Genomic DNA, 18,449 nt, shown 5'->3' with positions numbered 1-18,449 from the left:
TCTTCATAAAGTTGGTTTTAAGGTTGTTTTCTTGTGTATCGACTGTGTTGGAATATTCAGGGCATGCTGTCGTAGGAGTCTGGCTTCAGGGGATGACATATTGCCTTTGCTGTTGTCGATTGTCTTCTACTGTCATCTACGCATTTAGATTTGGGGAGATTATAGGTCTAGGTGCTGATTTCTGAGTTTGTCCTTGTTTGATGGGTGTTTTATTCCTCGGTTTCTGTTTCCTCTCTGGTCTTCTGGGCAGGGTGGCCTGTGATTGAGTAGCGGCTTTCCATCTGAGTTGGGTACTAGACATTTGGCAGTGCGCATGCTCTCTGGTGGAGCAGTGTTCTTCAGTATGAGTTGTGGCCTAGGGTTCTGGCAACTGATGTGGCTTCAGGAGTTTTGCCAGCAAGCTTCACCTCTGGGGGAACAGAGGTCTTCTGCTGAAGTTGTAGGTAGGTTGGTAAAGCACGAAACAATCCCACACCAGTTTGAATTCAAAGGGTTATTTGAGGGGAAAAAACCTACAGAACACTGCCCTACACGACAGCCAGGAAAGGAGTCTAGTCACTGGAGCAAGAAAGAGAGAGCACAGAGAGCGGCCCCTGCTTTTTAAAGAGAAAGAGACCATGCCCCAATGGGCTGGTATCTCAATGGCTATTGCCTGAAGGAGCAGAAGGAGCTCCCCCAGCAGGTTGGAAGTTCTGTTGATGAATGTGGTCTCTCTACTGATCTTTTTAAATTTCCTTTTTCCCTTAGCAGCTTGTGTAAAACTTTCAGATATTATAAGAGGTAGTCTTCAGAGAGGACACACATCCAGGTCAGATCTAGCTCGAATCCTCCAAGTCCTGTGTGAAAAGTATGTTCCCCTTGCATCTGTTAACCGTTTTTTTTAATGTTTTTAAAAGTTGCATAGGATCACTTCTCTGCGAAATCGTGCATTCATTAACTTAAGAGCTATTTTGTTTCTTGACAACCTAATAGAATTATGAAGACATTCCTGGAATAGAACAGGAGAACTCTGAATGAACAGTTTGGTGGTTGCTGTAGCCATGTTTTATTTTGCACATAATCATACATGTGTATGTGTGTGTGTATGTATTTTAATACAACCCACTGTATCTGTTGTTGTTTGTGTGTATATGGTTTCAAGGCTGACCACTTTGCATTACATAACCAATAAAGGGTGCTCATCTAAGCAGGCACTAGTTACTTGTGGTTCTTAGTGGTGGGACCCCAATCGACTGGTGAGTTCCCCTTATACATTAGCATTTTTGTTAATATTAGCATGTTGTTCTAGTCTTGTTGATGCAGCCACTTTTTTAATTGTTTTTATTGAGATTTACATTTTTTTCTGCTCTCCTCCCTTCCTCTCTCCTCTATTTCTACCCTCTCCCATGATCCCCATGCTCCTAATTTACTCAAGAGAGCTTGTCTTTTCCTGCTTCCCATGTAGATTAGATCCACGTATGTCTCTCTTAAGGTCCTCTTTGTTGTCTGTATTCTCTGGGATTGTGAAATGTAGGCTGGTTTTTCTTTATTTTATTCTAAAAGCCACTTATGAGTGAGTACATATTATATTTGTCTTTCTGGGTCTGGGTTGATACAGCTACTTCTTAGAGTGTTTTATAGTAGACTTCCTAGAATTCTTGTTCTTCTAATCTTTCCACCCCTTCTGTGATGTTTCATGAGCTTTAGAGCTGTAATGTAGATGTATCTGTTGGCTCTGGACTCCCAACAATTTGTTGATCTCTGTATTATATCCAGATTTTCCTTGATTGTCTCTATTTGCTGTAATGAGAAGCTTCTTAAAAATTTAGAATGCTGTAAGGAATTATTCTGGAACAATAAAGTGCAATGGTAGATTTTTTTTTTACTAGCCCTGGAAGGTGGCTAGGTTCTCAGTACCAGGCATCATGACTTCTCACCTGTTAAGTGGGCCTTAAGTCCAGTTAGACAGCAGTTGGTTACCACGAACTTGTGAATGCCACTTATTGCACCTTTACAGGTATCTTGTCATGCTGGTAATTGTGTTTCTTAGGTGTTGCAGCTCTGTATTCTTAAAACAACAATGAGGCATATTTCATCTTGTATGACATTACTACCCATCTCTCAGGTCATTTTTCTCTACTTCACCTCCCATTCATTTGCAGCCTGCTGTATCATTCAGCTGAAACCATGGTCATTACTATTCTCCCAACTCCCAAGTCCCTTTGCTATGTCTGTGTATGTATGTTCATGTTGGTGTGTGATGATGCAAATGGTATCTAACACATATCTGAATCTGGAGACAAGAGGATGGTCTTCACCTCTCAGTTCAAGTGCTGTCTATGTTTTTTGTTGTTGTTGTTGTTATTGTTGTGGTTTTTAAGATTCACTAAGGAAAGCAGTAAGTTCCCAGTGATCTCCAGGGATCCATCCATCTCTACCTCCCAATCCTGGCATTGTAAATATGCCCCACGATGCCTGTCTTTTACATTGATTTTGGAGGTTGAACTCAGGTCCCTGTGATTACAAAGCAAGCACTTACCAACTGTTTAATCTTACATGACTTTCCAATAGCAACACAGCTTACCTGATTTTATAAAACCAAGAAGTTATAAAATTCTATGTTTAATGAATATAGTTATAAAATTCTTAATAGAATCTTAATTGACCAAACCCAGCAATACAGAATGGTTTATGCACTATAGCCAAACAGGATTAATTCCAAATATTAAGGGTTGATTTGGTATCCAAATATCTTTTTTATGTCTGTATTTCCTTGGCAATATTCTTTCCTTCTTTGCTTAGCTACTCATTGGAGATTATCTCTCTATTGGCTTTTCCTTCCTTTTCCTGTCTGCTGTCTTTATTTTGACACTTCTATCCTCTTCTATCTTCTCAGCTCATTCTCATGACTTTAGGTCATATTTATATCCCAATTATGCTACAGTCTCTGTCTTGGGTACCATCTCTTTCCTTCCTAAAATCTAATCCTGTCTTTACAACTGCATACTAATATAGTCTCTCAGGAGTCATTTGCAGATCCCTCAAATTCAACATCTCTATAACTCATCCGTTTAATCTGTACATGAAAAAAAATGACCTACCTTTCCTCTACAATCTCAATAATCATTAATACTCATCTATTTAGCCAGTCTGTGAATATGTATTGAGCATCTACTATGAACCAGCTATTTTTCTAAGCTTTTAAAATGTTATCTAATATAACAATACTGATGACAGGAGTTGATAATAAAATCTTTTTTTAGTTGAGATACCTATGAGGACAAGACAAGTTCAGAAATCACATCTGCCAGAACTTACAAATAGCTAAAATCTACTCAGTTTTCTCTGACACCAAGTCTTCTCAAAACAAGTCTTCTCAACTACTAGACTCCTCTAAGTGCTCCTAAAGTCTTACTTCTTTATTCCTTACACTACACAAAGCATGTTTCGGCTATTTCTATAGGACTTCCAAAGAGTCTGTTATCCAGAGATTATCATTCTACCTACTACAACTAAGGGATCTGTAATAAATTCTTTTCTTTTGTAACTTTTATATGCATGGATGTTTTGTCTTCATACTGTATACTACATGTGTGTCTGGCCCCTGTGGAAGTCAGAAGAGAATGTCAGACAGATACCCTGGAACTGATCTACCATGTGGGTGCTGGGAATCAACCTACATTCTCTGGAAGAGCAGCAAATAGGAAGTACTCACAGCTGAGTCATTGCTCCAATCCATGACTTATTGTTTATAGAAGTGCTCCATTATGGAGCCAGGGGTCATCTCATTGCCTTTGCATTGTAAAGTGCCACTCCTACTCATGACTTCTCTTCCCTCCATGTCTCTATTTCCCTTTTGCCCCTTTCTAAAGCTTCCTATTACTGTTTTTTTCATTTCTATATTTTGCTTATGCTACCATCCTTACACCACACCATAATGTGTGTGTATATTTATACATTGCTTGCTCATGTATTTCTCCTTGTTAACCTATAAGTATTCAATGATAGCTATTCCTTTGTGTGCTTTCATGCCTAAATATAGAATCAACACATAGTAGGCTTTTCTGGTTCAATGTACTAGATATATGAAAATAAAACTTACATCAGTGATTCTGAAATGGTAAAACAAATATAAGAGCATATTGAACATTTATTAAATCTTATTCTGAAAACTTCTTGGTCTCAAAATATTTTGTTCAATCTGTTTCTAAAGATGTGAAGATTTATCTAGAATATTTAGGAAAACTTTTTAAGAAAATTTCTAAGTAATACGGTTATGTGACATCTGGCTTCATTTTCGCTTTTGCCAATATGCTTAGAAATGGTGCCCAGAAGCTGAAAGCAGAAAACATCACCAAGTCTTTCTTTGAAAACAGTGGATAGAATTTAAATGTTCCACTTGGAGTTGTTTCTAAACCCCCTTTTGCTGTTTGAGTCATATAATATATCAGTAATACTCTGTTTATAGAGTAAGCAACCCGTCTGGCCTAGATTGATTTATTGAGATGAACAGCAAGAACAAGTGAAATCCCATCATCACATCCCTGCATAAATTTCAATACAAATTTAGTTGGTGTTAAATGGACATTTGTTTTTATTGTCTCCAAGATTGGACTTTTCCTCCAGTAAAGCGGAATAATGTATCTATATGGCATTCTAACTTGAGCAGTACATAAAGATTAGTAAATAAGACTCCATTAAAAATACTTATAATGTAAGTAACATGAGTCCCAGTAGCATTTCTAATGTCCATTAATGCTTATTCTGAGGATCAGAGCTCATTTTACTGAGCCATTTAGTCAAACCGTGTGATTATTTAGAAAGTTAATTCATGCATACTAAAATCTAGCTTAAGTAATGCAGAGGGTAGGAGGTAAAACTCTATGGAGATGATAGTCCTTTTTGTTATTTAATGATCAGCCATAATTAACTTGCAAATTTGAAATAATTAGAACAAATTAAAGGTATTTAACTTTGCCTCCCTAAAGAAAAATTTAAATTGCACCAAATGCAGCTTTAAATTATTCAAGTCTCAGAGGTCTAGGCTAGATTTTTTTATAATGCCTTTTCTATGATGAGAATACCAATCTGCTTTTTGTCAGAAGGCATCCTATCAAGTAATTGTTCTTTGTGTTAATAAATTGACAGCTATTCTTCCTTATAAAAGTATTTCATTTTCCCAAGACTGCATCAGCATTTCCCTGGCATTTAAATTCAATAAAACAAAAGGTTAATGTTTTTCTGCTTTTTAAGGAATGCAAATACAAGTGGTTTTCAATTGGTCCTGAATGACATTTAAAATTTGCCATTCAAGAGCAGACTATCGCGATATGAGACATGGGCAAATGAGAAAGAAAACTTCAGGATGCTTTAGTAAAGTGGTTTACTTCTACCTACTCCAAAACAGAGTTTATTAGCTACCCATTTAGTAGTATTTTATAATATTAAAACGTGAGGAATAGCTTAGTAAAATCTTAGTACCTTGAAGGAGACTAAGATAGTAATTCTAAATATCATGGCTTTAATCTCTTCTATCTTGTTTGATCATTTTCCCATCAGTTGACTAGCTCCAATCAGTGTTAAATAATAACTAATGTCGCTAATAATTCTAGCCCATCTCTAACTGATATGGGCTGTTGGTCATAACTCTTGTGGTTTGGGAAACAATATATGTTGCTATAGACTTTCATATATCTCAGACTCCTTTGGTGACATATTTTCTATATGTACTTTTGCTTAATTTCTTTTTAAGTGTACTTTTTATTTATTCTTTGAGAAATCCATGCATATATTTAACATGTTTTCATATGTACCCCCTGCTGCCCTCCACCTCCTAGCAGCACTTCTTCACCATGTCTCCCTCTATCTTGATGTCCTGTATTTTTAATCCACTGAGTTCAGTTAGTGCTTCCAGCATGTGCAAGGATATATAGTCATCCACTGGAACATAAGTAGTTACTGACTCTCCCTTCGCTAGCAGCTAGCAATGCTAATTGCTCCTTAGTTAAGAATGGGGTGGGGCTACATGAACTCATCCCTCATCCATGCTGGAAAATTGACTGGCTTGATTTTATGCAGGTCTTGAGCAGATAGCCAACACTTGAATTCATGCTTGTAATGGCCTTCTCAAGTCCAGAAGATACTAACATATATATTGTGTAACTGGCACCTTAATTAATAAAGCATCCACACACCAAAAGCACTTAGTTTTATTTTTTAATATATTTATAGTCCCTGTCCCAAAAAGCCAACAGTCTGACTGTTATCACTTCAAATTGTTTTGTATGGTCTAAATATTCATATAAATAAAATCATTTAAAATGTAGATATCTGGTATCTTTCATTAACCACAAGATTTGAGGAATATAAATACTTTATTGTATGTTTCAATAATCCATTGCTTTTTATTTCATACTAATAATTCACTGTATAGCTGTTTACTACTACTGATTTTTCACTTCCTGTATGGATAGATATTCAGATTACTTCAAGATGAATCTCAAGACTCATTCTTTTTCACTTTCTTTTTGTTTGTTTGTTTGTTTGTTTTTTTGGTTGGTTGGTTGGTTGGTTGGTTGGTTGGCTGATTGGATTGGTTTGGTTTGGCTTGGTTTTTCAAGACAGGCTTTCACTGTTTGACTCTGATTGTCCTGTAACTTGCTTTGTAGACCAGGCTGGTCTAACACTCACAGAGCACCTACCTCTGCCTTCTGAGTGCTGGAATTAAGGCATGCGTCAGAACTGCCCAGCTCTCATTCTTTTTTATGCAGATACCCAGTTATTTAAGCATTGTTTATTGAATTTTTTTCTTCATTAAACTGTGAAATACGTTGTCAGAAGTCAACTGAATACCAAGGGCATATACACAGGACAATGTTGATTGTTACACCCATTCAGATGTCAATAATATGGAGTGTTCATTATTTCAACTTTATAGTAAATAAGTAAATCGAGCAGAATAAATCTTCTACCATTTTTTTCTTACTAAAAATTTTCTTGGCTATTCTAGGTATTTACTGTTTACACTTAGTTTATCAATTTCTGTTGAGAAAATTGAATTTGATTTTGATATGATCCATTGGGGATAACTAACATACTCAAAATATTGACAGTGAAATCATGTTATCTCTACATTTATTTAAATCTTTTCAAATTAATTCAGTAATGCCTTGTAAATTTCATTATAATGATCTTGCATATATTTTATTGAATTTAATGGTAGAATTTAAGGAAAAATACTAGCTTATAAATATCTGACTTGTGTACCACAATTTGCTAAGTGCGTATAACCTGTCAATTTTTCTGTTTTGTGGATTTCTTAACATATTCAAGTTCACAATTATGTTATGTTTGAATGTTTTTTATACCTTTACAAGCTTTATATCTTTTGTTGCTTGTTCTTCATTTTTTTGTCTAAACTTCCAATACAATATGGAATAAAAGTAGCTAGAGAAGAAATTCTTGCATTGTTCCCAATATTAAGGAAAAGACATTCAATATAAGTCCATTAAATAGAGATTTTCATTGTTGCCTTTTCTCAATCCACTTTTTCATTACTGTAACAAGTACCTGAACCAGGCATACTGCACAAGGAGATTTTTTTTTAAGCTCACCGATCTACAGACTAAAAGTCCACACAACACAGCATTGAGACTGGCCAGGCCTGTAGCATATGAGTCCCTGTAGGAGGAAATAATCACACTGCAAACCTGAAAGCCAAAGAAGTGAAGCACTGTCATTCATCCAAAGGCAAACTTAGTCATTTTGAGGATCTCAAACTAAACTTTTCTCACCTCTTAAAAATTTCCAGTGTAGTTTTCTTTAAGGGTCTGGCCACTTGGAGCGTGCCATGCTCCAGTGAATATATGGGCAACACAAATTAGACATGTGGGGGATTCGGGGGAGGGGAGCACAAGAAGAGGGCAGACGTGGGAGGGCTGGAAAGTGTGATCAGGATGCATCATGTGAAATTCCAAGATAATTAATAAAAATACTATGTTGAAGGAAATTTTTTAAGTACCACTAACTGGAGAAAACAGTCCTGACATACGAATCTTGGATAACAAACCTCAACAAGCTCTTTTACAAATTGAATGTTCACCTCATGCCCATGTTAGCTGTTTTTCCATCAGTGATATATTCATGTGATTGTTCTCTTAATTCTTTCATGTGGTCAACATCAGGACTTATTTGGAAATGACCAGCTAACATTGTGTTTTTGCAGAAGAACACACTTAGTCATTATGGGCTATGCTGTATATATTCTAGAATCTGGTTTGATAATATTTTGTTGAGAATTCTTAAGTCCCATGTTCATGTGGGTTATGTCTTAGTAATAGCTTTTTTATCACACCCCATGAGATTCGTGTGTCATATAATCACACAATACTCTATATTTTCTTTTGTTTCTGAAAGGGTTGGTATAAGATTGCTAATGCTTATTTCTTACACATGATAAAAATTACCAGTGAAGCCATTTTGGCAGTTTCTCTTGTAAAATTATCTTTGACTTTTGACTTCTATTTTTCTAGGCCTGAGACTATTTATATTTTTCTGTTTCTTCTTAGTTTTTGACAATCGAGATTTTTTTTTCAAGAAATATACATGTTTGGGGAAGTCAGCATGGCTATGGAACAAAGGTCTGACAAAGGTGGGGACAGCACTAGGCCACCCAGCATCTTATACAATGACAAAGACAAACTGGCAGTCTTCTATAAAGCATACATGAATTTAGGAGAATTTCAGAAACAGTTTCAGTGATGATCCTAGTCAAGTGCTGTGGCTAAGAGATGCCTACAAGGATTCCAGTACAGCACTTTCAGAAAAGCTGGTTTTGAAATTAAAGAAAGAATAACAGATGGTTGAAATGTTTCTAGAATTTCAAAGTCAGGTCTGTAAGGAAAATACACTCATTCAAGAAAAAAAAAACCTGATAAAGATGATTGCTGAAGTAAAGGACAAAAAGCTGGAACTGGAAGTACTGATGTCCAATAGCCAGCATCTTAAGGAGGAATTTTCTATGAAGAAAGGAAGCCATTTTCACTGCTAACGTGGATAATGAAAAGCTCCAGAAGTCAGCCAACTTGTATGTAAGATTGCCTTGCTCTAGTTATTAGAAAGGTTCATGATAATAAATTGTAGTTTATTTACTCTAGTATTGACCCTAAGCATCCTGGGAGCCCATTTATGTTTTCTCTGAGCCTAAATAAAGCGAGGGAATGGGAAGTGTCCAATTGCTTGAGTGCCTAGCAAAGTTTTAAGAGAACATGGGGGACCAACCATTTTCTTAGTGCTTCTTGCCAAAGAGGAAACTTTTACTGCTGTAGTTTATAATAATGTAGAAATAGAATGTGAAATAGTTTGCTGTTCTTTGTTATTGTGTATATATTCTAAAAGAATTCCTATGTCTTGCTCCTCTGTAGTGTTTTAGTGTTTTGTGATGTTTTGTACGGTATGAAGGAAACCAAAATGCATCATTATAAAATATGCCTCTTTAGCATACACTTTGAAGACCGTTAACCATAAACAGAGTAAGAAAAACTCTCTGTTCTTCCTTAATTTGCCTAAAAGCAAGGCCTAAAAGTATGAAGGTGTCTCCACTCCCATAACTACAAAGGATGAAGGTTAATCACTAAAGACATCTCTTACCAGTTCAGACTTGCTGGCACTGGAAGACTTGACAAACCTTGCCTCATTAGTTTATTCCTATAAATTCACTTCCATAATTTGCCACTCGTGGATGCCAAAAGCCAAGCCTACTATCAGTATTGTCATATCTCTAAAATCCTATTGTTGAAGATGCTGTGTAGACCAGGGCTCTAAGCAGCTATTTGGAGTTCATTTCAGTTAGGTTTATACATGGAGGTTTCTCTTCTGCCCACCAGTTACCAAATAAACAGTCAGAGGCTTATATTAATTATAAAAGTTTGGCTGATGGCTCAGGCTTATTACTAAAAATTAATGAAAATAGTCTATCATCTAACCTATCATTTTGAGTCTAAAGTTTCATATTTAATTTTCCTTTATCATAACTAAGGAAAACTGTAATTATAACTATTTAGTCTTCAACTTCATCAAAGACTCCAGAAGAATATATTACCTAAGTAACAGGAAAGTGTGTTGTAAGCCCCAACTCTGGGAAGCAGTTTATAGCACAATGCCCACAAACCCCACTTCAGTACTCCATAGTAGAACCTCTTAAAAGAGCTGTTAGTGCTGCCGGCATGAACCAGGAAGCTGCCTCTTAAAGGAACCTCACATCTGCTCACTGCCAGCAAGCAGCCTATCTGAAAAAATGTGGCTACCAGGATGCTGCACTTGACACCTGTCACCTGTTTCTTTCTTTTTTCTTTTTTGAGAACTTTAACCTTTAGCCTGTATATATTTTTAACACACTGTAAACCATTTAGAGGTTTTCTTCCTCTTTGAATCTCTCTTTACTGTATATCTCTCTTTTTCTGACCATGTGGGTCTTTAATTTGCTAAAGAATATGGAGAAGATTAAAGCCCTGGCTTTGACTACTAGAGCCAGCCCATTACTTAGCTTTAAGAAATTCTACCCTCATGGTGGAGGTACAGGTTGTAGCCACGTTTTTTGCCACAACTCTATTGCATTTGAAGGTCCTTGCCAGCAAACAAGCTGCAACAGTGTGTCCATAAACAACACTCAAAAGCTCCTATGACATTTCAAGGTCCTTGCCAGGAAGCAAGCTACAACAGTGTGTCCATAAACAACACTCAAAAGCTCCATAGTCTGGACCGCCTGCTTGAAAGAGTCAGAGTTTTCCCTGGCAGGACGGTCCAGAAAGCCCGGATTTTAAAACAACACAGCTTTTTTCCTGCTATGGCTGAAAACCAAAATGCTTTATTCTAGTCTTTCCCAAGCTTTCTTAGGCTTTCTGTGGATGCAGTTATCCACGTTGGGCGCTATTCTGTAACATGAGGGGCTGGCTTGTTGGGGTTTTCTGTCCTGCTCGGTTCCCACAGCTGTTTAGCCCCAAAGAAAATCACACAGAGGTCTCCATAAATTATAAGCTGATTGGCCCATTAGCTCAGACTTCTTATTAGCTCTTATGACTTATAATAACCCATTATTCTGATCTATTTTAGCCATATGGCTCGGTACCTTTTTTCAGCTGACAGGTCACATGTTGCTTCTTTGGTGGGCTGGGCTGGGCTGGGAGGAATCAGTTTCTTCCTTCCCAGAATTCTCCTGTTCTTATTGCATCACCTCTACTTCTTGTCTGATTTACCTGCCTATACTTCCTGCCTGGCCAATCAGCGTTTATTTAAAACATGATTGACAGAATACAAACAATTCTACCGCACCAATTCACAACATACAGAAAGGCATCCCACATCAAGGTTTGTTCTGTACAATGTGTACTGCATGCATTAATAAACTTGTTTGGTTTTCTCTTGTAAAAACAAACAAGAAACGTGCATTTTTCATTTAATATTATTTTGCTATATTGGTGTTAAAGTTGTTTGTGATACATTCTTGATATTCTTTTCTGTATATAGACTTTGTAATGATATATAATTGCTAATTCCCAATATTTGTGGCTATATAATATTCATGTTTTAATAGGTGGTGGAGATCTAGGAAAATGCAGATTTTATTAATCTGCAATGGCCATGTTTGTTTTTCTCTAGTGGCCTTGTTGTCTATTCATATTTTCTCCCTCCTGATTTTATAGATAGTGTGTTCTTTTTGTAGCTTCATAGAATATAGTATCTTATCAGTGATTCAAAACTTATTTCTAATATAGACATTGAAGTTATTTTCCTTATTAATGGTTCTTTATCTTTCCAATTTTGATAAAGAATTTTTATTTTTGAATACAAACTTATCTCATGTGGTTTTTTTTCAGCCTGTGGATTATTTAGGAGTGTATTAAGTAATTTCTAAATACTTTACAGATTTTTCTGATATGTTGACTTTTATTTTGGTTTAACTCTGTTGTGGTTAAATTACATATTGTTTTAAACAGCTTTAATTCTTTTGAAATATGTTGAAATTTATTCTGTAAGCCAATATAGGATGTATTTGTGAATATTACATGCGCATTTTTAAGAGTGTCCATTCTGCTATTGAATACAATGATCTTCCCATGCAAAATAGATCAGTTGATGTACTCTGGTTTTCCACAGCCTTGTCTCATTTTTCTTAGCAACTGATAACAAAGGAAGAGTAAAATCCTAAGACAGGGTGTGAATTTCTCCATTCTTTAGTCTTTTATTATTAATTTTTATTTACTCTTTACCCAAGGCCAAAGTTTCCTGTCCCTCCTCTCCTCCTAGTACCTATCCCTTTAACCCCATCTGTCCCCACCCACCAATCCACTCTATTTCTATTCAGAAAAGGGCAGTCATCCAATGGATATCAATAAAGCATGGTGCATCAAGTTGCAGTAAGACTTAGTGCCTCCCCTTTTATTAAGGTTGAATGTGAGGAGTACAAGGATCAGGGTTCTGAAAGCCAGAAAAGTATCAGAGATACCCCCTGTTCCCACTGTTAGGAGTCCCACAAGAGGACCAAGCTACAAAACTATTACATATATGCAAAGTGCCTAAGTCAGTTCCATGCAGGTTCCCTGGTTGTTGGGTCAGTCTCTGTGAGCCCCTATTAGTTGATTCTTTGGGTTTTCTTGTGGTGTTCTTGACTCCTCTGACTCTACAATCCTTTTTCCTCCTCTTCTGCAGGATTCCCCAAGCTCTGCTTAATTTTTGGCTGTAGACTTGCATCTGTTTCCATCAGTTGCTAGATGAAGCCTTTCTGATGACAAGTGAGCTAAGCACCAATCTATGAGTATTTCAGAATATTGTTAGGTATCATTACTTTAACTTTTTTTTACATAATCATGTTTGGTTCTATCCTAGATCTCTGGGTCATCCAGCCTATGGGTATTGGTGCTCCAGGCAGTGTTGGGGTAGGCTCACTCTCCTGACCTGAGTTTTAGGCTAGATCAGTTATTGATTGGCCATTCCCTCAATCTCTAGAACACCCTTACCCTAGCATATCCCATAGACAGCACAAACTGTAAATTGAAGGTTACATGGCTGGGTTGGTTTCCCAATCACTCTACTTGAAGTCTTGCCTGGCCACAGGAGATGGCCAGCTCAAGCTATGTATCCTCTTTAGCTAGTCTTAACTGGGGTCATCCTTGTAGATTCCTGGGAGGTTCCATTGTACCATGTTTCTACCTGACCCCCAAATGCCACTCCCCTTTTTCAGTAGTCTCTTTCCACACTCTTCTCCTCCACCTCCCGCATACAGCTTATTGTTCATGCTCCCATCCCCGTCCTCCCACATTCCGCTCACAAACTCTCTTCAATTTTTCCCCTTTTATGGAGAGCTTGAACCCTCCTTGTTACCTAGGCTCTCTGTGGATTGTAGCATGGCTCTCCTTTATTTTACAGGCAATATCCAGTTATGAGTGAGTACATAACATGTTTGTCTTCTCAGTCTGGATTATCTCACTCAGGATGCACTCTTCAGACTTAACAGGCTTTGCTACATCTTTTTGATGCATTGTCTTAGATGCATGCATGTGTCCTATGATTTTTGTGTCTTCTGACAGTTTTTAGTTTAGATTCTATTTTTAATTGAAAATATTGTTCATACGATATATTCTGATATGTGAATAGAAAAAAGACCTAAAACAAAAGCACAAAAAACATATGGATACAGAGATACATTCACACACACAGAGAACCCATAAAAACAAAATTGGAAACCATAATATATTAAGCAGAAGACCTATGAGGTTAAAAAAAAAGTGCCCAGACAAAGCATTATGAGATTTAAAAAATGACTCCAAAATTATCATTAAGTTCATTTTCTGTTGCTATCTACTGCTGGGCATGGGGCCTGCCCTTAAGTGTAGTTTATAAACCTAGTGAGACTCTGTTGGAGTCACTTTCTTTTCCAAATGGTTACAGTTTGTAATTGAGTGGAGAGCTCACCTACCTGTGCAGTGTTCTGGGTTTGGTCTCCAGCCTTGTAATCAAACAACTTTCTACACAACAGATGACAGGAGCTAACTAATGTACATAATTCATTTAAAGTTAGGCTTATATAGATTAGGAAGGGCTAGCTCATTCCTTTTGTGTTTGGAGACATGGTCTTACTCTGTGACACAGACTGGACTAGAACTCTTGGCAGTCCTCCTGCCTTACCCTCCCAAGTGTTGGCTTTACACACGTGAACCACAAGCCCCCTTCTTTTTCTTATTGCCTTTAAAGGAAAAAATATATACTTTTTCTGTTAACTCCTCAGCTGTTCCTTTTGGTAGTTTCTGTAACCATCTCAGAATGCTTCCCTAACTTAGAGTATGACTGTACAGCAGCAATGCTGTGCTGCTTTGTGTAGACAGTGGGATCTTTTCAGCTGTACCAGTACATTATTTCCCTGATCCTTATGGTACTGTTGTCATATACATATATTTATATATATGATATATAAGTCTATCTCATATGTATGTATATATTACACACACACACACACACACACACACACACACACACACACACAACATCTCAGTACATGTGAGCCTGATAGCATAGTGTTACCATTTTGGCTTTGAGGATTCCTATACTTTCCAAGAAAAAATAATAATAACATTCTTTTATATTTATCTACCCATGTACTATTCTAATGATCCTCATTTCTCTTTATAGATCAAAATTTTCATATGGTGTAATTTTTCTATGATTTGAAAAACATCCTGTTATTTCTTTTAGTGCAGGTGTTCCTGCAACAAAATTTCCATTTTTAATTTTAAAATATCATTTCTTATTTTTGAGGATTTTTTATGAGAAATCACATTCTGAGGTGGCAGGTTTGTCTGTTTACTTTCAGCATTGTGGCAATATCCCTCTTATGTTCTGACCATCCTGTTGTAGTGCTAGTAGAGCATCATATGTAATACCTGCCTCTCTTCTGTGTGTCACTAACATTTCTCAAGTTGAAGGGTCCTCTTTATCTCTGCTTTTACTCCATTGAACTGTTAGCTTTCATCATGGCTAGAAAATATTTTTACATTACATTTAGGATGCATTTCTTTATTTTTTTTCTCCCCCAATCTCATGAATTTTCCTTTAAAGGTTCAGTTTTGCCATCTTGTATAGCTTTGGATTTTCTCTAAGGTCCTGGAGAGCCTGCTTACTTTTCTTCAAATGTTTTTTTCTATTTTTTAAATTAGGTCATTCTGTTGCTTCTGTTATAAACTTCACTTAACATTTATGTTTTCATCTTCATTTTCCAATTTTTATATCAACCACTGTAATTTTCAGTTCTAAAATTTCCATCTAGTTTTAATTACAGTCTAAATATCTCTCCTGAAGCTGCTTGTGTGCTCATTCATTAAGGTTTTGTTTTATGTCCATCATATAACTACTCCTTGATTGCCTGATAAACCAACCTTAAGTTGAAATTAGCTTAAGTCAAAAATCTATTTCAGCTCTGCTTCTACCACCAAAGGACCTGGATTGCTCTCAGCTTTGGTCAGAAAAGCCTCTTTGTGCAATAAAGAGATATCCAGCTGGTCAAAGTGCTGAGAATAAGAGGCTAAGTGCTAAGCCATAAATGGGATAAATAATCAACAAAACTCAGGGAATATTCTGAAATAAGAGGCAAGAAATAATGTAAGAGCTGGAAGATGGGGATGAGTGCTGTTAAAAAAAATAGTGTCTTCTGGAGATGACATGACAATCACAATAATGAACTCAAAGCATCCCTGGTCACCTGTTCAAGATATACTCCAGATCAAGCTAGCCAGAATCCCAGCACAGATGAGAAGATGATCCCCAGATGTCATTCCAAACTGAGGATCTATTGGCAGTGAATAGTTCCTGGGAGAAAGAGAACCATCCTTTGTTGAAGACAGAGACATTGGTAGGTTTCCTATGCTCCAATGGATGGCTACATAACCATATACATTTGTGTGGCACTAACTGGACTTAGTAAATATCAAAAAATGACATAAATTTGGGGAAGGCTTATTGGAAGAATATGAAGGGAGTTGGAGGAAGGGGAAAGGAATAGAAAGTAAATATGATCCTATTTTATTATATATATATAACACTTTAAAAAATATTTTTTTTTATAAATGGATTAGTTTATTTTGGCTTAATGTTCCTAGGGAGAGCCCATAGTGACTGGGGAGGCATGGCAGCAGGCAACCAGATCAGGAAGCCAAGAAATGAAATATTCAACCACAAGCAAGCAGCAGAGAAAGCAAACTGGAAGTGACATGAGGATATACGTATATTGTTGTTGGAAGCTGCTTGTTTATTTCCAAGATGCCCAGACTCCCAAAATAATCACACAAAAATTATATTATTTAAATCACTGTTTGGTCAATCACTTAAGCATATTGCTAGCTCTCTTACATCTAGTATCAACCCATTTCTGTTATTTTATATTTTACCACGAGGCTCTTAGCCTATTGTCAAGGTTCCAGCTAGCAGCTCGCATTTTTCCCCTCTGGCAGCTCCATGACTTCTTGCAACTCCTCCTTCTTTCTCCCAGTAACAGTTTAGTTTTCCCCACCTAGCTCTATTCTGCCCTATCACAGGCCAAAACGGTTTCTTTATTCATTAACCAATAAAAGCAACACATATACAGAAGGACCTCCCACACCATTTCTCCTTTTCTGTTTAAATAAAAAAGGAAGGTTTTACTTTAACATAGTAAAATTACATATAACAAGACAGGTATCAAGCAAGAATTAGAGTTACAGCTTTTATATCTACTTTTTGTCATAACTAAGGAAAACTATAACAATAACTATCTGTTCTTCAACTCCATCAAAGGTCATAGATGGATATAATATTGCCTAAGTAAATATGTGTGTGTGTAAATATAATGGGCTCCTCTGTAGGTCTGAAGTTATCTTCTGTAGTCAGTTTTCACTCTGCACAGTAGAGAGGATAGGGACAAATCCCCTTTTCTTTGTAGAACAGTGAGGGACATGAGAACACTTCCTGCTTTTCTTTCCTTTTCATCCTCCTCCGCTCAGAAGTTCATCATAGAACTTCATCATATAGAGAGGGTTTCCTCTCTATAGCCCATCTCTTCCTTCAGGGCTTTAAAAGTTTTCCCCCTTGAAAAATAAAAACTTTTCACAAGAATTTTGTCCCCAATCTCTGCCTTGACTTGTGATCTTTCAATCATGGACATTTTAAAAAATTATTTAAAGAGAGTTAATGAAAAGGAAATCACATCAATAACTAAACCTTTGTTTTAAAAGAAAAAAGTGAAGCTCTCATTTCCCCATAAAAATTATCTTAGAAAACTCAACTATATAAAAGGGGATTCATGTGTATATAAGAATGCAGTGGACAGGAAGACTCATCCAGAGTGTATGTCTTATGTTTCTGTGATGCACACTAGAGTGGATCTGGGCTTCCTGTGGTTCTTTCAGCAGCTATCTCTGGAAGTTAAGCCACATAGCAATTTACATGCTTTGTATTATTTGATACATAGAACATAAGAAAGACTATCATATAATCTGATGAAATTTGGAACTCAATAGACATGGGTTTGTTAGTCTAAAGGGAAAAACAATAAGAGGAGGGGACAGGAGACAAAGGGAGGGACAGGGAGAGAAGAAGAGAATATAGAAGAAAAGATTATTTAGCAGTTTGCATCCTTTTTATTTAAATATTTTATTTTTATTCTTTAAACAATCTCATTTTACATACCAATCCCAGTTCCCTCTCCCTCCCATCCTCCCGCTCCCCCATATTCTCACCCCACCCCCATCAACTCCTCAGAGAAGGTGAGACCTCCATGGGCAGTCAGCAAAGTCTGTCCCATCACTTGAGGCAAGGCCAAGACTCTTTTCCCCTGTATCTAGGCTGAACAAGGTATCCCTCCATATGGAACGGGCTACAAAAAACGAGTTCATGCACTAGGGATTAATACTGGTTCCACTGCTAGGCCTCACAAACTTCCCAAACAGCACCGCTGTCACCCACATTCAGAGTGCCTAGTTTGGTCTTATGCAGGTTCCCTAGCCATCAGTCAGGACTTCCTGAGCTTTCACTACCTCAGGTCAGCTGTTTCTATGGGTATTCCATTCATGGTCTGTCACCTTTGCTTGTAATACCACTCTTTCCTCTCTATGACTGGACTCCAGGAGTTTGGTCCAGTGCTTAGCTGTGTATCTCAGCATCTGCTTCCATCAGTTAGTGGTTGAAGGTTTTATGATGACAATTAAGGTAGTCATCAATCTGATTACAGGGGATGGGCATTTTAGGTACCCTCTCCACTATTGCTTAATTCTTAGCTTGGTTCATCCTTGTAGATTCCTGGAAATTTCCCTAGTGCCTGGTTTCTCCCTAACCCCATCATGGCTCCCTCTTTCAAGGTATCTCTTTCCTTGCTTTCCCTCTCTGTCCTTCAACCAACTCAAACTTCCCAATCCCTCATGTTCTTCTCCCTGATTCCCTGCTCCCCTTCT

General features: G+C 37.1%; 1 protein-coding gene and 1 pseudogene across 4 annotated transcripts in view; both read left to right on the top strand.

The window, feature by feature from the left end:
• Positions 1-18,449, top strand: part of Kiaa1328 (KIAA1328 ortholog) — a 300,949-nt gene that overhangs the window by 229,075 nt on the left and 53,425 nt on the right. The gene's annotated exons all lie outside the window — the stretch shown is intronic.
• Positions 626-9,228, top strand: LOC125405884 (kinetochore protein Spc25 pseudogene; annotated as a pseudogene).

This window comes from Myodes glareolus, chromosome 13 (assembly GCF_982192425.1).
Source record: "Myodes glareolus chromosome 13, mMyoGla1.1, whole genome shotgun sequence".
In the NCBI taxonomy this organism is placed as follows: Eukaryota; Metazoa; Chordata; class Mammalia; order Rodentia; family Cricetidae; genus Myodes; species Myodes glareolus.
The sequence above is the reverse complement of the archived record's forward strand: the minus strand, read 5'-3'. Positions and strand labels throughout refer to the sequence as shown.